The sequence below is a fragment of the Hemiscyllium ocellatum genome, chromosome 44 (genome assembly GCF_020745735.1).
Source record: "Hemiscyllium ocellatum isolate sHemOce1 chromosome 44, sHemOce1.pat.X.cur, whole genome shotgun sequence".
In the NCBI taxonomy this organism is placed as follows: Eukaryota; Metazoa; Chordata; class Chondrichthyes; order Orectolobiformes; family Hemiscylliidae; genus Hemiscyllium; species Hemiscyllium ocellatum.
In genome coordinates, this window is record NC_083444.1 from 23109920 (window position 1) to 23131046 (window position 21127).

At 44.7% G+C, this 21127-nt stretch overlaps 1 protein-coding gene across 2 annotated transcripts in view; it reads right to left on the minus strand.

Annotated features, from left to right (window-relative positions):
• The window catches only part of LOC132835150 (misshapen-like kinase 1), a 289538-nt gene that overhangs the window by 171752 nt on the left and 96659 nt on the right, over nt 1-21127 (minus strand). The gene's annotated exons all lie outside the window — the stretch shown is intronic.

A 21127-nucleotide genomic window follows, 5' to 3' on the forward strand; every position in this document is an offset into this window, starting at 1 on the left:
TGTTTTCAGAAAGCTCAGCAAAGTGCTATTTCTACCTCTAAACACAACCTCGCTCAATTCAACCCATGGACCATGGAGCCACCAATCTGCTTTTAAAATTTATTATTTGAGACGCCACATTCAAAAGGCTGACTGCAACTGACAGCGATAATTAGGATAGTATTCTAAATTTTTGGAAGAGCTATTGACATTATTGTGGAGGCCTGCGGTGATGTCAGTAAGGACTGCCTGCATGCAGATTGGTGGCGGCTTCTCCTGGATGTGTTGTAAGATTTTAAAGGATGCGAACTGTCAGAGGAGCCCCCAATCAAAGAATTGCAGTGCCTTTGCAAAGTAGGTTGGCTTTCAGCAAGTGGAAAGTGAGGATATTGAAGAGCTGCTGGAGTCCCACTGTGACGACCTCTCTACAGCTGATGCCCCTCAGCCACAAGCTGTGGCGTAAGTGAAAGCTAGAGATGAAGATGAAATCCAGTATGCAGCACCATGAGAACTTTCCACTTCTCCTTTGTCTTCTATCCTCAGGGAAATTGAGAATCAGTAGCAGCTCTTCGAGGATAATGATTGCAACGCACAGTGCAGCACGGTAGCGGTTTGTTCAATAAGATATCATCTGGCACCCTATGAACAGTTTCTTCAATACAGAAGAAAAAGGGAAAGCAGCAAAAACTGGATGTATTTAAAATCAGAAGCTGTCAGAAGACTAACAACAGTCATCCACTTCTAAAACCTGAAGGCGATAATGGCCACTTGCATTAACAATATTTTTTCAACGTAATGTGTTAAATTTACTTTTGTTTCATTAATAAATGTGAATAAACCTTCATTCAGGCTGTGCTTTACTTTGTGTTAGGCTTGTGGGTTATTTTTGAGCAATTTTTGCTGTTCTGCCCCAACCCCACTTTTCCCGTAGGCCCCGTGATTTCTATTAATGATTTTCCATTAAGCGAGGTTTCGTTGGAACACCACTACAGCATTATGGGAGAACTACTTGCAGTAAAACATAACACCACCGGGAGTGCTACACACCTAATGACTTCGATTTTTCCCTGTGTTGGAGAGGGAACAATGCTCCCAAAAGCCCAGTTTCTACCTTACCTTGCAATATGTTTCTCCCAAATTTTTGTGCACACCCCGGCTCCTCCAAACCAAATTCCCAGCACTTTCAGGTAATCAGTCCTGATGGTGAACGGGATAAAGGATTGGTTGGCCCAGTTCCAAGGAACATTGCCTCGCTCTTGCCTCCCGAGATCAATTTGAACAGGTTGCAGATGCTCACGAGTCTGCATCCTAACAGTGGATCTGAGCAGAAAACTGTGACACCATCCACGTACAGGGAGGCTTTGACCTGCAGGCCTTCACTGCCAGAATAGTCAGCCCTCTCAGGTTCACATCCTTCCCGACAGACTCAGCAAACTCTATGCAACAGACAAGCAATGCAACAGAAAAAAGGCAAATCTGTCTGACTCAAGATCTGTTTGAGAAGCTTTCGGATTCTCACCCGTTGATTGAGACCACACTAACGATGTTGGTGCAGATCCAATTTTGGATTCCCTCACCAAAGCCCATTTTGAAGGGCACATCCCATGTAGGTGTGCGACATCCACTCAAAGGCCTTCTCTTGGTCCAGGATTCTCATGCAGATATATACTATCCCCATCTTGCACATAGGCAATCGTATGTGAGGAACACGAAGCCCTCAGATATCGCCCTGCCCCAGACAGCAGGGATTTGGTCTGGGTGATTTATAGTTTCCACAGCAGATTTGACCCAGTTCGCGATTACCTGCAAAAGGATTTTATGTTCAGCAATGAAATTTGTTGCCAATTTCTAATCCAGACCCCTACGTTATTTCTGGAAGACTTGTTCATCCATTTTCTGATCCCTATTAAAAGGTTAACATACTACTTGCTTTTCCATTTATTTGTATCTGCATATTGACTGCTGTGACCCTTGTACAAGGACAACCAGCTCCCTCTGAACACCAACATTTCCCGATCCCTCTTCATTAGAAAAGTAAAATGTATAATCCCACACTTGTTAACATTATATTCCACCTACCACACAAATGTACAAATGTAGAAGAACGCAGGCCATTCAGTACAGAGGCAGCTCAGTAATTACAGAAAGTCAAGATTGAACTGAGTGCCCCTCAACTCCACTTTCCTGCATTGCCCCACATTCTTGCCCATTCATTTAAACTAGTCTATATCCTTTTGTATCCTCCTGACAGAGTACTTTCCTGCCCAATATCATATCCTAAACATTCAACCCCCTTAACAAAGTCATTGAAATAGATAGACTCAGTAATTAGCACTGCTGTGTCACAATGCCAGGTTAAATTCCCACCTCGGGCAACTGTCGGTGTGAAATTTGTACATTCTCCCAGTGTCTGCGTGGGTGCTCCGGTTCCTCCCTTAGTCCAAAAGATGTGCAGGCTAAGGTTAATTGGCTGTGCTAAATTGCCCATAGCGTTCAGGGATGTGTAGGTTAGGTGTATTAGTCAAGGCAGATGCAGCACAATAGGGTAGTGGAATGGGTCGGTGTGGGCTTGTTGGGCAAAGTAGCCTGGTCGCATACTGTCGGGGTTCTATGATTCTATGATAAATAGCGAGGTTAAAGAACTGAAATTAGATAGTCACTAGTTACTTTCAGCCAAACCAAAATTAATGCATTTATTGCTGTTGTAATGTTTGTTAATCAATCCTCAACATGTGTTGTTGTTTCCCCTAATCTCATGAGCACTAATGCAAGAATCTCACGGAGCATCCTATCACATTCTTTTTGAAATTCTGAACACATGGCACTCCCTGGTTCATGCTCATTCACCATACTTGGTATAACTGCAAAATGTTCAAATAGATGCATCAAATTCATCAATAGTTCCATAAATTTGTTGGCTCTGCTTGAGACTTCTTTAAATGCCTTATCAAATTGCTAAGGAAATACCAAAAGCTATTTTTAGCATTGGTGTCACGTGAGCGAGCCGATAATTGCCAGCCTTCTCTCCTCCTCCTGCCTTAAAACATGAGGGTCTTAAAAGGAGGGAAGGTGGATTGAAGAAAGCTTTAGGGAGAGTTTCAGGCTGAGATGGATACAGACAGTTAAACTCTCATTTACTGACAACTCTACAAACAAAGGGTCAGCAAACACTAAGTTAATTCACCTCAGACAGCAATCTCCCAAATCCACGATCACTTCCATCTAGAACAATCACGGCAGCAATTATACCACCATCACCTTCAAGTTCCCTTCTAAGCTACTCACCATTCTGAATTGGAAATATATCACCCTTCCTTCACTGTCGCTGGGTCAAAATCCTGGAATTCTCTCCCTAGTGGCATTGTGGGTGACCCCACAGCAGGTGAACTGCCGCAGTTCAAGAAGGTAACTCACCACCACCTTCATGGGCGAGGAGGGGCAAACAGTAAATGCTAACCAGCTAGCGATGCCCACATTTCACGAATGAATAAATAAAACTACAAGATTAATGCAATGTAATCACTGTGCTTCAAATGTAAAGCACAGGAAAAATAAACAGTCCAATGTCAATGCCTCTGCTCCAAGCAAGCCTACTCCCATGTGTACCCCATCTGATCAGCACAGTAAATATCAACATAGACAAAGCCTGTTTGGATCGCACTGGAACCATTACGTGGAATGCAGGGTAACTTAAAACAAGATAATCCATTTTAGGAGCTCTGCTCTGCTAAGGGTAAAGTACAGCAGGAATAACATTGTGTTTCTCTCTATTCCATGTTTTTCCACGAGACACTTGGACTACCAATAGCAGATCATTTCAAAGACTCAGAGCCTCAGCTCAAATCAGGCATTCTATTTCCATTTGATATCACAGCCCTCCCTCAATCACAATCATTCAACCTTGCTGAGGATAACCAAATCTTCAAAATGTTAACAATCTGACTCCTGTTTTCTATCACTGTAAAGCATATTTTTAAAGCATTTTATTTTTGCTAATTTCAAACAAAATGTAGAATAGGACAAAGATGTGATCAAGCAAACCCAGATAATAACTAGTGTGGGCCTATGGTGTTTATACTGGGATCAGCCATGATCATTTGAATGGCAGAGCAGATTCAACTTCTGCTCCAACTTTCTAATTTTTTATAAAACGAGCGATTGGGTCATTGTATGTCATTAGGACAGTTGACCAAAAGCTCAAAAGAGACTGGCATTAAAGAAGCACCTGTAACAAAAGTGGTCGAAGAGATTTAATTGGCCTTGGTCATTAAAGACGTAGTGAACAATAATGGAGAATGGAGCCCAGGAAGCAAAAGGCTCGAACTGGAGGAATTCAAAATTTTCAGGTGAGGCTCTAGGGATAAAGAGAGGCAAATGCACTGAAGGTTCTAAATACTGTATTCTAAAACGGTTTAAGATTTTTTAATGTGCACTTTAGTATTTGCACATGAGTACAAACAAAAAATGAAATCAAATGTTTAAACAGAGAAAATAACGACCTGCTGGCATTCAACAGAACCACCGGCACTTTTTTTTTTAAGTCATTCACAGGATGACAATCTCCAGCTCAAGTAGCACTTATTGCCCATACCTAACTGATGGATTCACCTAAATTACTACAGATCTGGATTCACACATAGGCCCATAACAGTAACAATTGCAGATTTCCTTCCCTAAAGGGCATCAAGATTGAGACTTCTGATTTGTCTCTGTTCCCTAAAGTGCATTAATACAGTATCCATTAATTTACATTGGCAAGTTTACCAGGCCAGTATTGTATCTATTAGAGTGCTGCACCAATGAAAGTTTTGAGTTGAAGTAGTCACCTCAGTAAATTACATTGAAAGGCAGTGACAGAGCAAAGGTTTAAAACATTTTTGTACACAGAAATGTGCCACACAGACAGCACAGCATAAATTTGCATTCATACTTCCTTCAGCATGGTTTAAAACAAAAACACTCCAGGGCTTGCCAGGCAGCATTAAAAAAAACTGGAGACCAAGTCAGAGCAGTTCAACTGTTTAAGCTAGGGCACGGGAAGAAAACTGGCCAAATCCATAGGAGAATTTCCTGCTCTGAAATAATTTAAACAGCCAACACATGGAGAAAAACACAGAACCTTGGTTTAGCTTTTCATCTGAAGAAGCATGCCTCAGGCAATGCAGCAGTCCATCAGTTTTAACACAGCTGAAATGGTTAACAACACCTGAGCAGTGACAAAGAATAAGTTTGCAATTGGCATCACCATCTCAGTTTGATTCTAAATTGGTCTCAGACACCTGTACTTGAATATTGTTATTTTGCAGCAGAAAAACATTAAGAATAGGCCATCAGTTACATTTGAATTAGTTACTTGCAGTTAACTCCTGATTCACTTTGAAGACCGTTAGAAAACTAGTTGAGATCATGAACTTCAAAATGAATAGAGGAGCATTAAGCAAGGAAGAGGAACAGAAAGAGAGCACAACGTGCAGGAAGAGACTGGACAGGGGAACATTGATGTTGCATTTTGTACATCCTTAAAAACATTTTGTTGTGAGTTACTAACTTTTGAAATGTAGCGGCATTAGTTTTTGCAAGCAAAGATGGCCCCTGAGCCTGTGTTGAGATTCATAAGGGCATAAGACATGTGGAAGGAAGGTCATTCAGCCCATCAAGTCCACTCCGCCATTTAATCATGGCTGATAGGCATTTCAACTCCACTTACCCGCACTCTCCCCGTACCCCTTAATTCCTTGCAAGATCAAGAATTTATCAATCTCTGCCTTGAAGACATTTAACGTCCCAGCCTCCACTGCACTCCATAGCAATAAATTCCATATGCCCACCAGTCTCTGGCTGAAGAAAGGTCTCCTCATTTCTGTTCTAAATTGACCTCCTAATTCCAGGGCTGTGCCCATGGCTCCTAGACTTCCCACCTAACAGAAACAACTTCCCAGCACCCACCCTTTCTAAGCCGCGCATTATCTTCTCAGTTTCTATTAGATCTTCCCTCAACCTTCTCAACTCGAATGAATACAATCCCAGGATCCTCAGCCATTCTTTTTTTGTTAGGCCTACCATTCCAGGGATCATCCGTGTGCATCTCCACTGGACACGCTCCAGTGCCAGTATGGCCTTCCTGAGGTGTGGGGCCCAAAATTGGACACATTTTATATGGGGCCTAACTAGAGCTTTATAAAGTCTCAGAAGCACATGGCTGCTTTTATATTCCAATCGTCTCAAGATGAATGACAACAATAGGTTCGCTTTCTTAATCACGAACTCCACCTGCAAGTTAACCTTAAGAGAATCCTGGACTAGCACTCCCAGATCCCTTTGTACATGGCTTTATATGAATTTTCTCACCATTTGGAAAATAGCCCATGCCTATATTCTTTTTTCCAAAGTGCAAGACCTCACATTTCACCACTTTAAAGTTCATCAGCCATTTCGTGGACCACTCTCCTAAACGGTCTCAGTTTTTCTGCAGCTTCCCCATCTCCTCCGTACTATTTGTCTGTCTGCCTAACTTCATATCATCGGCAAACTTCGCCAGAGTGCCCCAGTCCCTTCATCCAGATCATTAATATATAAAGCAAACAGCTGCAGCCGCAACACTGAACCATGCCAAATTATCATGATTGAGCAATTATTGATAGTTGCACACCAGTGACAGTTTTATTTGCATTATCTCAATTTAACTCAGTCAACAGACAGGCGTTCAATTTAACATTTTATCACAAAGCTAGAGCTCCTAACCATGCAAATAATCCCTCAATAAAGTGTCACTGTTGTGGTTCTGTTCGCCGAGCTAGGAATTTGTGTTGCAAACATTTCGCCCCCTTTCTAGGTGACGTCCTCAGTGCTTGGGAGCCTTCTGTGAAACACTTCTGTCATGTTTCCTCCGGCATTTATAGTGGCTTGTCTCTGCCGCTTCCAGTTGTCAGTTCTTGCTGTCCGCTGCAGGGGCTGGTATATTGGGTCCAGGTCGATGTGTTTGTTGATAGAATCAGTGGATGAGCGCCATGCCTCTAGGAATTCCCTGGCTGTTCTCTGTTTGGCTTGCCCTATAATAGTAGTGTTGTCCCAGTCAAATTCATGTTGCTTGTCGTCTGTGTGTGGGGCTACTGAAGATAGCTGGTCGTGTCGTTTCGTGGCTAGTTGACGTTCGTGGATGCGGGTCGTTAGCGGTCTTCCTATTTGTCCTATGTAGTGTTTTGTGCAGTCCTTGCGTGGGATTTTGTACACTACGTTAGTTTTGCTCATGCTGGGTATCGGGTCCTTCGTTCTGGTGAGTTGTTGTCTGAGAGTGGCTGTTGATTTGTGTGCTGTTATGAGTTCTAGTGGTCGCAGCAGTCTAGCTGTCAGTTCGGAACTGCTCCTGATGTATGGTAGACAACTAGAAGTGGCAGAGACAAGCCACTATAAATGCCGGAGGAAACATCACAGAAGCGCTTCACAGGAGGCTCCCAAACACTGAGGATGTCACTTAGACAAGGGACGAAACGTTTGCAACACAAATTCCCAGCTCGGCGAACAGAACCACAACAACGAGCACCCAAGCTACAAATCTTCTCCCAAACTTTGAAAGTGTCGCTGTTGTGTTCATACTTTGGAGGATGGATTCACATACAACAAATTCTCAACTGGCACAACAGTACCACAATACAAAAATGCTGGAAATAATCATCAGGCAGCAATCGAGAAGAGGGGAACAGAGTTAACGTTCAGGTCAACATTCAGAGCCTAATAGGAGAAAGTGAGGACTGCAGATGCTGGAGTTTGAGTCAAAAAGCGCAGTGCTGGAAAAGCACAGCCAGTCAGGCAGCATCCAAGGAGAAGAAGAATCAAGGGTTCGAGCATAAGCACTTCGTCAGGAGTGAGACTTATTGCCCGAGGGGACTGAGAAATAAATTGCAAGGAGTGGGGCAGGGGGTTGGGGAGAAGGTAGCTAAGAGTGCGATAAGTAGACAAAGGTGGGGGGGCGGAGTGATAGGTCAGAGAGGACGGTGGAGCGGACAGGTGAGAAAGATACCAGCGGGTAGGACAGATCAAGAGGGTAGTGCCAAGTTGGAAGGTTGGATCTGGGATAAGGTGGAGGGGGAAGGGGGAGATCAGGAAACTGGTAAAATCCACATTGATCCAAGTGGTTAGAGGTTCCCAAGGCGGAAAATGAAGCATTCTTCCTTCAGGCTTCGGGTGGTTAGGGTTCGGTGGTAGAAACGGCCCAGGACCTTCATGTCCTTGGCGGAGTGGGAGGGAGAGTTAAAGTGTTCGGCCACAGGTGGTGTGAGGTTGTTTAGTGTGTGTGTTTCCCAGAGATGTTCTCTGAAACGTTCCGTAAGTTGGCATCTTATCTCCCTAATGTAGAGGAGACCACATTGAGAGTAACAGACACAGATGATTTGATTAGATTAGATTAGATTAGATTAGATTCCCTACAGTGTGTGGAAACAAGCCCCTCGGCCCAACCAGTCCACACTGACGCTCCGCAGAGTAGCCCACACAGACCCATTTCCCTTTGACTATTGCACTTAACACGATGGGCAATTTAGCATGGCCAATTCACCTGATCGGCACATCTTTGGACTGTGGGAGTAAACCGGAGCACCCAGAGGAAACCCATCCAGACACAACAAGAACTCCACACAGTCACCCGAGGAATCGAACCTGGGATCCTGGTGCTGTGATCCAGTCAGCACAAAGATGTGTGGAAGTACTGGTAAATCTCAGTCAGATCTGGATGGATCCTTTGGGGCCTAGGACAGAGATTTGGGGGGTAGGAGGTGTGGGTGCTGGCTTTGCATTTCTTGCGGTGGCAGGGGAAGATGCTGAGAGTGGAGAGCAAGTTGGTGGGGAGGGGCATGGACTTAACAAGGGAATTGCAGAGGGAATGGTCTCTCCGGAACACAGATAAGGGTAGGGAGGGAAATATACCTCTAGTGGTAGGGTGTGTTTGTAGATGGCCACTTTACACCTTGCCACAAAGCTCTCTCGCTTTTCCCTATACTTTGTCTCGTCGCTGCTTCAAATCCGACCCACTACAGTGGTGTCATCAGCAAATTTGTAAATGGAGTTAGAGCTGAATTTCAGAGAATAAGGAGCATTTAAAGGGCTGAGTATGCAGTATTACAGGGCACTGGTGTTCAGGCTAATTGTGGAGGATGTGTCATCACCTATCCTTACTGATTATGGCCTAAGGGACATGAAGCTGAGGATCCAGTTGCAGGGATGGGGGGAGCAGACTCTGTTTCGGAGTTTGATTAGAATTATGGTGAAGGCAGAACTAAAGTCAACAAATAAGAGTCCAACCCAGGTGTCCTTTTTATCCAGACAATAGGTGATTTGTAATGCATTCTGGCAATCTGGGAGGCTGGCGTTGACGAATGCCATTACTAACTTCTCAAAACACTTCATAATGAAGGATGTTACAGCCACCAGCCAGTAGTCATTAAAGCACGATGCCTGATTTTTCTTTGGCACTGGGATGATAGTGGTCTTCTTGTAGCAGGTGAGAACCTCAAAGTAAGGAGAGGTTAAAGGTGTCTGTGAGTACTCCTGCCAGCTGGTATGCGCAGGACCTGAGTGCAAAACTGGGAACTACATCCAGGCCAGCAACGTTCTGTGGGTTCACTCTCAACTGTTTGACAATTCAAACATTTAAAAGATGCACTGCAAAACTTTGTACTTTGTTTAGAATACATCATAACCTGCTAATGTAACTGCTATTCATGGAATAAATCTTTATAAAAAAACATTTTTCCACTTTTGTTTTAATTGGCAGACCTCCAAAGGCCCAAATGTTTAACGGTTGAAAAATAGTTTGTAAGATTCAGGGAATGAGCTCTGGGCATATTCTACATTAAAAGCATCAAATGACAATATGAAGAAAGAAATGAACTTAAGGAGAAATCAAACCAAGTGCACTGGCCACTTTGGAAGAAAGATGAAGATTTAAAAAATGCGGTATGACAAGGAAATTAAAAGCAATCTTCACACTGCCTCTTTGACTTCAAGTGGGGCAAGCAATGACCAATTGTCTTTTTTTTACTCATCCAGTCTAATGAAGAAAGCTCTATTCCTGATGAAGGACTCCTGCCCGAAACGTCGATTTTCCTGCTCCTCGGATGCTGCCTGGCCTGCTGTGCTTTTCCAGCACCACACTAATCTAGACTCTATATACATTTCCACTTCAACGCATTCCTAATGGCAACTTAGACACTCGAGAGAACAGTAGGAAAGTGCTCAGCGTGCCAATTTGACTTACTGATTTCTACGGGTGATCTTCCAAATGGCAAAAATGGAATTATGACAAAACTCAGATGGCCTTGGATTGATCAGTTGTCAGTGGTTTGGATAAAGTTCCCGAAGTGTTCAAAGGGTGCAAATTGCACAGGATAACAATGAACAGTTTGTAGTACTTTTGGAACAGGGACATCTCAGGGACAGGACCATGTACTACTTCTAACCAGAAGGTTAAAAGATTTTGTTAGCTTCTAGATTTTGAATTTTCGAGTTTATAAAGTCCACATGATGGGCAACATGGCACGGTGGCACAGTGGTTAGCACTGCTGTCTCACAGCGCCTGAGACCCGGGTTCAATTCCCGACTCAGGCGACTGACTGTGTGGAGTTTGCACATTCTCCCCGTGTCTGTGTGGGTTTCCTCCGGGTGATCCGGTTTCCTCCCACAGTCCAAAGATGTGCGGGTCAGGTGAATTAGCCATGCTAAATTGCCTGTAGTGTTAGGTAAGGGGTAAATGTAGGGGTATGGGTGTGTTGCGCATCGGCGGGTCGGTGTGGATTTGTTGGGCCAAAGGGCCTGTTTCCACACTAAGTAATCTAATCTAATCTAATCTAAATTTCCATTAAAGCCAGTGTAACCAGTACACATTCTATTTGTAGAAGGGTGGGTATGCTTACCTGGGAAGGTTTTTTTTCCTTATATAAGCGCACAGGCGAGGACGGGGGCGACAGAGACTCACGATTGGTATGTTGCCTCCCAGGTGCAAGGGTACGTGATGTCTCTGATTGGGTTTTCCGGGTCCTTAAGGGGGAGGGGGAGCAGCCCCAGATCGTGGTCCACGTTGGAACCAACGACATAGGTAGGAAGAGGGGTGAGGATGTTAGGCAGGCTTTCAGGGAGCTAGGTTGGAAGCTCAGAGCTAGAACGAACAGAGTTGTTGTCTCTGGTTTGTTACCCGTGCCACGTGATGAGAGTCGAGGAATAGGGAGAGAGAACAGTTAAATGCGTGGCTACAGGGATGGTGCAGGAGGGAGGGTTTCCGGTTTCTGGACAACTGGGGTTCTTTCTGGGGAAGGTGGGACCCCTATAAACAGGATGGTCTACACCTGAACCTGAGGGGCACCAGTATCCTTGGGGGGAGGTTTGCTAGTGCTCTTTGGGAGGGTTTAAACTAACTCTGCAGGGGCATGGGAACCTGGACTGTAGCTTTAGGGTACAGGACCTTGAGTGTAGGGAGGTTAGGAACAAGGCATCGATCTCGAAGGAGGGGCCTGTAAACAGGAAGGTGGCTTGAAGTGTGTATACTTCAATGCCAGAAGTATAAGAAATAAGGTAGGTGAACTTGCAGCGTGGGTTGGTACCTGGGACTTCGATGTTGTGGCCATTACAGAGACGTGGGTAGAACAGGGACAGGAATGGCTGTTGCAGGTTCCAGGGTTTAAATGTTTTAGCAGGGTCAGAGATGGGGGTAAAAGAGGGGGAGGTGTGGCATTGCTTGTCAAGGATAGTATTACAGCGGTGGAAAGGACAATGGAGGAAGACTTGCCATCTGAGGTAGTTTGGGCTGAGGTTAGAAATAGGAAAGGTGAGGTCACCCGGTTAGGAGTTTTCTACAGGCCTCCTAATAGTCCAAGAGAAGTAGAGGAAAGTATTGCGAGGATGATTCAGGAGAAGAGTGAAAGTAGCAGGGTGGTTGTTATGGGGGACTTTAACTTCCCAGATATTGACTGGGAAAGCTATAGCTTGAGTACGTTAGATGGGTCGGTGTTTGTCCAATGTGTGCAGGAGGGTTTCCTGACACAATATGTAGACAGGCCAACAAGAGGTGAGGCTATACTGGATTTAGTTCTAGGTAATGAACCAGGCTAGGTGTTAGACTTGGAGGTAGGTGAGCACTTCAGGGGCAGTGACCACAACTCGGTGACTTTTACTCTAGTGATGGAGAGGGATAAGTGTGCACTGCAGGGCAAGAGTTATAGCTGAGGGCAGGGAAATTATGATGCGGTGAGGCATGACTTAGGATGCATGGATTGAAAAAATAGGCTTCAAGGGAAGAACACAAATGATATGTGGAGATTGTTCAAGGAACAGCTATTGGGTGTCCTTGATAAGTATGTACCAGTCAGGCAGGGAGGAAAGGGTCTTGTGAGGGAGCCGTGGTTTAGTAAGGAATTGGAATCCCTTGTGAAAGGGAAGAGGGCGGCCTATGTACAGATGAGGCGTGAGGGTTCAGTTGGGGCGATTGAGAGTTAAGGTAGCCAGGAAGGATCTAAAGAGAGAGCTAAGAGCAGCGAGAAGGGGACATGAAAAGTCCTTAGTTGGTAGGATTAGGGAAAACCCAAAGGCTTTCTATAGGTATGTCAGGAATAAAAGGATGACTAGGGTAGGTATTGGTCCAGTCAAGGAGAGTAGTGGGAAGTTGTGCGAGGAGGCGGAGGAGATTGGAGAGACACTAAATCAATACTTTGTCAGTATTCACTCAGGAACAGGACACTGTTGCTGATATGAATATTGAGTCACAAGTGATTAGAATGGATGGCCTTGAGGTATGTAGGGAAGAGGTCTGGGGAATACTGGAAAGGATGAAAATAGACAAGTCCCCTGGGCCTGATGGCATTTATCCTAGGATCCTCTGGGAAGCTAGGGAGGAGATAGCGGAGCCATTGGCCTTAATTTTTATGTCGTCGTTGTCTACAGGAATAGTGCCAGAAGACTGGAGGATAGCGAATGTGGTCCCCTTGTACAAGAAGGGGAGTAGGGATAGCCCGAGTAACCATAGGCCAGTGACTCTCACTTCTGTTGTGGGCAAAGTCTTAGAGAGAATTGTAAGGGATAGGATTTATGAACATCTGGATAGGAATAATGTGATCAAGGATAGTCAGCATGGTTTTGTGAAGGGCAGGTCATGCCTCACAAACCTTATTGAATTCTTTGAGAAGGTGACCAAGGAAGTGGATGAGGGTAAAGCAGTAGATGTGGTGTATATGGATTTTAGCAAGGTGTTCGATAAGGTACCCCATGGTAGGCTAATGCAAAAACTACGGAGGTATGGCATTGAGGGTGCATTAGAGGTTTGGATTAGGAATTGGCTGGCTGGAAGGAGACAAAGGGTAGTAGTTGATGGTATAGGTTCATCTTGGAGTGCAGTTACTAGCGGTGTTCCACAAGGATCTGTTTTGGGACCATTGCTGTTTGCCATTTTTATAAATGACCTAGAGGAGGGGCTTGAAAGCTGGGTGAGCAAGTTTGCGGATGACACGAAATTTGGTGGAGTTGTGGACAGCGAAGGAGGATGTGGCAGGTTACAGTGGGATATAGATAAGTTGCAGAGCTGGGCAGAAAGGTGGCAAATGGAGTTCAATGTAGCTAAGTGTGAAGTCATTCACTTTGGTAGGAGTAACAAGAAGATGGATTACTGGGCTAATGGTAGGCTACTTGGTAGTGTGGATGAGCAGAGGGATCTTGGTGTCTATGTACACAGATCTCTGAAAGTTGCCACCCAGATAAATAGTGCTGTGAAGAAGGCATATGGTGTACTGGGGTTTATTGGTAGAGGAATTGAGTTCTGGAGTCCTGAGGTCATGTTGCAGTTGTATAAGACTCTGTGCGGCCTTATCTGGAGTATTGTGTGCAGTTTTGGTCGCCATACTATAGGAAGGACGTGGAGGCATTGGAACGAGTGCAGAGGAGGTTTACCAGGATGTTGCCTGGCATGGTAGGAAGATCGTATGAGGAAAGGCTGAGGCACATGGGGCTGTTCTCATTGGAAAAAAGGTTTAGGGGAGATTTGATAGAGGTGTACAAAATGATTAGGGGTTTAGATAGGGTTGACAGTGAGAACCTTTTTCCGCTAATGGAGTCAGCTGTTACTAGGGGACACAGCTTTAAATTAAGGGGTGGTAGGTATAGGACAGATGTTAGGGGTAGATTCTTTACTCAGTGGGTTGAGAGTTCATGGAATGCCCTGCCAGTAGCACTGGTGGGCTCTCCCTCTTTATGGTCATTTAAGCGGGCATTGGATAAGCATATGGAGGTTATTGGGCTAGGTTAGGTAGGCTTTGGTCGGCGCAACATCGAGGGCCGAAGGGCCTGTACTGCGCTGTATTTTTCTATATTCTATGTTCTATGCATTGGAGAGCAGAATTACAGGAAAGAGTGTGGAGGATCATCACAAGTTACAGAAGGTGGGGCATCTGAACCTGAAAGAGCTTGAGAACACGGGCGGCACGGTGGCACAGTGGTTAGCACTGCTGCCTCACAGCGCCAGAGACCCGGGTTCAATTCCCAACTCAGGCGACTGACTGTGTGGAGTTTGCACGTTCTCCCCGTGTCTGCGTGGGTTTCCTCCGGGTGCTCCGGTTTCCTCCCACAGTCCAAAGATGTGCGGGTCAGGTGAATTGGCCATGCTAAATTGCCCGTAGTGTTAGGTAAGGGGTAAATGTAGGGGTATGGGTGGGTTTCGCTTCGGCGGGTCGGTGTGGACTTGTTGGGCCGAAGGGCCTGTTTCCACACTGTAAGTCTAATCTAAAAAAACACATGTACTGGTAGCCTAAACATGAAAGAAAGAAAAAAGTCCAGCAACACAAAAAGAAGCAAGTTTAAAGACCCAACCTACCACTGGCCAAACAGACAGAGAAATGTAGAAGATAGAAGCAAGATTAGACCATTTAGTCCTTTGAGCCTGCTTGCCTTGATCACAATGCCATATTCCTACTTTCTTCCCATACCCCTTCATGTCTTTTAATGTTTAAAAAGGTAACTGTTCTTTTCCTGAGTAATTAAATGATTTAGCTTCCATAAGTCTCTAAATGCAGAATTCCACTGTTTCACCATCCTCCAAGTGAGGGAACACATCTCATTTTTATCCCAAATGGTCTACCCTATATTCCAAGACAGGGTGACTGTGATGTATGAGGTCCGGTTGCCATATTTGGTAATGACAGAGGTGCTGATCGGAAATTTGGTAGTGAGGAAGCAGTTTGAGAACTAAGGGCTTTTTGCCCAAAACGTCGACTTTCCTGCTCCTCGGATGCTGCCGTGCTTTTCCAGCACCACTCTACTCCAGAATAATGTTTGCCACTGCCTATAATCTTGCAGTTCACTACAGAAGGACGCAGTCAAAAAAGGTTTGAGAACACTGGACATTGAAATCTCAGGATTTTCCATGTTTGTGCAATAATGTACTCACTTTTGATTTGATTTATTGCTGTCACAGATATTTAAGCAGAGTGAAAAGTTTCATTTTACAGGCAGATGAAGGTACATTCAAGGTTACAGCTGCACAGGAAGTGCACTAGAGCAAGATCAACATTAGATTGAAATTAGAGGGGTTATTCAGCAGTCTGATAACAGTGGGGAAAAGGCTCGAAGAACTTGATCCAGATACAGTACATCGGTTTGTGTGTATTTAAGGTTCTGTATCTTCTACTGGATGGAAGAGGGATCCTTGATGATGTTGGCAGCCTTTCCACGGCAACGCAAAGTGCAGATGGTATCCAAGGACAGAAGGTTGACTTGTGTGATGGTCTGGTCTGCATTCCCAACTTCTGAATTGAATTATTTCCTACGTGTATTCGATATCAATTAGTCAAAAGGGCGTACCATCGCCACGCAGAGGCGCCATTCATATTATTATCTTAAAAAAAATAAAGGAAGATCACTTAAAGGGAGTCCAATGTTTCTGCTCCAGTCTCACTCCAGGCTACACCAGCTCATGCCACACTGTCACCACAGCCTCACTCCAGGTTACACCAGCCCACAGCATGGCTCCACCAGAGGTGTCCAGCTGCAGGCTTCACAGCTGCCTCTGAAGCCAACACTGCTACTCCGGAATCCATCAAAGCCACCTTCCTCTCTTTATAAGGTAAGTTTGGGCAAAAACTAAATAAAATTGAGAAAAGGAGGGCACAAAGGGGAGGAAAAAAAGGAAAAGAAAAAAGTGAACAAACAGGACAAGCCCTGGCACAGGAGCCCAGATGCTGTCGACTCTATCACTGCCATCTCAATACACTATAGTTTGTTACGGTCTTGGGCAATGTAGTTGCCAAAACAAAGTTGTGATGCATCCAGATAAAATGCTTTCCATGGTGCATCTGTAAAGGTGGGTGAGGGTCCTTATAGTCATGCTAAATTTCCTAAGCCTCCTGTGGAAGTAGAGGCATTGTTGTGCCTTCTTGTTGCAGGCCCATAGATCTTGCAACCACAGCAAATTTAAAAGTGGCAGAGTTTAAGTTTGGTCATGTTTCTAAAATTGTTCGAAGTGTTGGTTACATAAATGTTCCTCTCCAAGTCAGTTTCTTCTAGTGTTGTTGGTAACACGTCGTCATTTTAGGAAAGCAAATTGTCTACATCACACCTGCTTCTAAAAATACTGCAGTGCAGTATTGGGCTGCAGTTTGTTTTCCTTTGGTATCTTTTAACTCTTCAAATACTAAAACAGTACCATTGCACCAAAACATTTAGAAAACAGGGCAAGCCCAGTTCGACTCCCACCCTCCCCCTAACTTGGTAGAAACCTGCAGTCACGACAACCTCAGAGCAATCCAAACTTTCTTCCTCCAACACTCAATTTAAAACTCCCTAACATAATTCCTGATCTCTGACCCCATGGAAAATTCTACAGGTAACTAAAAATAGAAAGAGACAGAAATACACAAGCAGTATCTGTGGACAGGAAAACAAAACTTCACACCCAGGAGCTTTCAAATCTACCAATTCAGATTTAGACCATGACCTGACTGAAACTAAATCTTCAAAACCCTCCAATTAAGTTTCAGCCTCTTATTGTAGTTAAATGTCTTTCAAATGAAAGTCACACATAACGACCTGATTAGTTCACTGAGCACAGTGAACTATCCCTCCTCACCATCCTAGGTCTGCCTGCAACCCTTAGCTTTGTTGACCATGCCATTCGCATATGACTCTTCAGTTGTCCTGCTGCTCTCTTGGTTTCTTCCTGCATGTTAAGTTGAGACTGGAGGAACAAGGGCAACGGTATCTCTTCCTGCTTGATCCCATTACAGCTAGAATCTTTGGAAGAGCCATATTTCTCATCATTTTGGTGAAAACAGCTGAAAAGGCACTGGGTCACTCATTCATGATGAAACCCTGTCTTACTCTTGACCCCTCCTCTGTAGCCATCTTATTAGACTGTTGTGGTTCTGTTCGCCGAGCTGGGAGTTTGTGTTGCAAACGTTTCATCCCCTTTCTAGGTGACATCCTCAGTGCTTGGGAGCCTCCTGTGAAGCGCTTCTGTCATGTTTCCTTCGGCATTTATAGTGGCTGGTCTCTGCCGCTTCCAGCTGTCAGTTGCTGTCCGCTGCAGTACACAAACCAGACATCCCACTCAGACCCATAGTATCACTACCAGCGACACCATCACACAAACTGGCTAAAGAGCTACAGCAGAAACTGAAACACCTGATCAGCGGATCCAGACACTCTATACAGTCAACACAAGAATTCTTGGACATCAGAAATATACACATAGACAAGGAAGAAACCATGGTCTCATTCGATGTAACGGCACTGTTCATTTCTATTGACAAAACCCTAGCCAGAGAAACAATATCCAACCTGCTGGACATACATAACAGACAACAGGACGCTGAACCTATTAACAAAGACAGCATACTTAAACTACTGGACCTGTGCCTCACAACACACTTCACATTCAACAACCAGATATAGGAACAAATCAACGGAACACCCATGGGCTTACCCATCTCTGGACTCATAGCAGAAGCAGTAACGCAAAGGTTAGAACAAACAGTCTTACCGCAAATACTACCCAAACTCTGGGTCAGATATGTGGACGACACCTTTGTAATCATTAAAAACACAAAATAGAGAACACACACCGGATCATCAATGCCACACACACAGGAATCCGATTCACGAGAGAGGAAGAAAAGGACAACCAGCTCCCATTCCTAGACGTGATGGTACAGAGAACACCGAATGGAGAATTCAGCACGAAGGTATACAGGAAAGCCACACACACAGACCAAGTCCTGAACTATGAAAGCAACCACCCCAACACAGACAAACGAAGTTGCATCAGGACACTATTCAAAAGAGCTGCAACACACTGCAGTACACCAGAACTGCAAAAAGAGGAAGAAGAACACCTATACAAGGTATTCACCAAAAACGGATACCCACGCAATTTCATCAACAGATGCCTAAGGGAAAGACAACGGAACGAGGACATGCCGCAACCCAAAGGACTAGCCACACTACCATACATCAGGAGCATTTCCGAACTGACAGCCAGACTGCTGCGACCACTAGGACTCATAACAGCACACAAATCAACAGCCACTCTCAGACAACTCACCAGGACAAAGGACCCGATACCCAGCATGAGCAAAACCAACGTAGTGTACAAAATCCCTTGCAAGGACTGCACAAAACACTACACAGGACAAACAAGACGACAGCGAACAACCTGCATCCATGAACACCAACTAGCCATGAAAGGACACGACCAGCTATTCTTAGTAGCCCCACACACAGATGACAAGTAACATGAATTTGACTGGGACAACACTACTATTATAGCGCAAGCCAAACAGAGAACAGCCAGGGAATTCCTAGAGGCATGGCACTCATCCACTGATTCTATCAAGAAACATATCGACCTGGACCCAATATATCGGCCACTGCAGCGGACAGCAACTGACAACCGGAAGCGGCAGAGACAAGCCACTATAAATGCCGAAGGAAACATGACAGAAGCGCTTCACAGGAGGCTCCCAAGCACTGAGGACGTCACCTAGAAAGGGGACAAAACATTTGCAACACAAACTCCCAGCTCGGCCAACAGAACCACAACAACGAGCACCCGAGCTACAAATCTTCTCCCAAATTTTGATCTTATTAGACTGCTTGTCCAACAGATCTGGGCTAGCTAACATTTCCTCCAATTAAACACTCAAAAGGCCAAAACTCATTGCTACTCTGCTCCTTACGCACAGATTCCAATCCATCCTACCAGTCGTCTAAGGCTCAATGAGACTACCTGAAACCTGAGCTGACCTTCCCACCCAATGTCGCCTCTATCATAAAGGACCAGCTACCTCTATGACTGCCGATTCCTTACTGGCCTCAACTCACTTGCTGTTGAAACCATATCCATACTTCTGTCATCTCTAGGTTTAAATGCTTTGATGTCCTCCTTGCCAGTACCCATCTTGCACCCTCTAAAACAGAGAAATCATTCAAAACTACATCAAGTTTATCTTAACCTTCTGCATCCCATTCAATTGTCACCTGCCTGCTTGCCAATATTGGCTCTTGACCACCAAAACTTCTCATATCCTGATTTGCAAACCATCCATCACCTTGCCATTTTCCACTTCTAATCTGTTTCAACTGAAAACTAGTTGAGATCAGTGATCTTTCAATTCTGACCTGTGCATTGTCAATTTAACCCTGCTAAATTCAACTGCCCAGGTCTCAAGCTCTGGAACTTCCTCCTGAACTCTACAGTTTCTCTCTCCGCTCATGCTTTTAGGAAACTGCTCAATATCAAAATTTAAATCCTGAATAGAGAAACGTATTGCCAACTCCTTTTGCCAGAACAAATGCAGGAATGCTAAATTTCAAATCATCATATTAACTCGTGCTACAGGAGAAAAGATTGGCTAGTCAATTTTGATTGGCCATGGAGAATGCAACAGATCCTCAAGCTCCCTAGTATTAAGCTTGTTTCAGTGCGCCCTTACGAAATGCCAGGATGCATTTGATCATACTTGAAAAGTTATACAAATGCAAGTTGATGTGTGCAAGGAAACAACATAGTGGTAATTGCTTCAACATGGAACCTTATAGAAGCAAAAACAATAACAAATTATACTTTTCTCATCAAGTGGCACTAATTACAGAATGCTTGGCTTCAGAAAGTCGTGTTATTCTAGCACTATCACCTCACAGCACCAGGGACCCAGATTTGATTCCAGCCTCGGACGACTGTATGAAGTTTGCACATTTCCCCATGTCTGTGTGCGTTTCCTCTGCATACTCCGGTTTCCTCCCACAATCTAAAGATGTGTTGGTTCGGGTGAATTGGCAATGCTAAATTGCCCATAGTGTTCAGAGAAGTGTAGGTTAGGTGTATCAGTCAGGAGAAAGTAAGGACTGCAGATGCTGGAGATCAGAGCTGAAAATGTGTTGCTGGAAAAGCGCAGCAGGTCAGGCAGCATCCAAGGAGCAGGAGAATCGACGTTTCAGGAATGATTCCTGAAGAAGGGCTCATGCCCGAAAAGTCGATTCTCCTGCTCCTTGTATTAGTCAGGAGTAAATGTAGAGTGATAGGGTGAGGGGAGAAATGGGTCTGGGTGGGTTATTCTTCAGAAGGTCAGTGTGGACTTGTTGGGCCAAAACGGCCTGTTTCCACACAGTAGGGATTCGATGATATTAGAGTTTTAGACATTCAGACAAAAGTATTATCATGGAATCACAGAATCCTTGCAGGGCAGAAGCAGACCATCAAGTCACACTAACCCTCCAAATAGCATCCCACCCAGACCAACCTCCCCATCCTATCATGTAATTCTGCATCTCCCTTGGCCAATCCACCTAGCCTGCACATCCCTGGAAGCTGTGATCAATTTGGCATGGCCAATCCACCTAACTTGCATATCTTTGGACTGTGGGAGGAAACCTGTGCACCCAGAGGAAACCCACGCAGACACACGGAGAATGTGCAAATTCCACACAGATACAGTCACCTGAGGGTGAAATCAAACCGTGGATCCCTTCAGGGATGCAGCACTAACCGCTGAGCCACTGTTGCCCTAAAAGAGTAGAAAGAGCTTTACTGTGTATCTAAACACCTGCTTTCTAAAACCTGGAGGAGCTTGATGGGGACAATGTCGAGGCGGTGTTATGCTCATTTTAAAGAGTAGGAGTATATCCT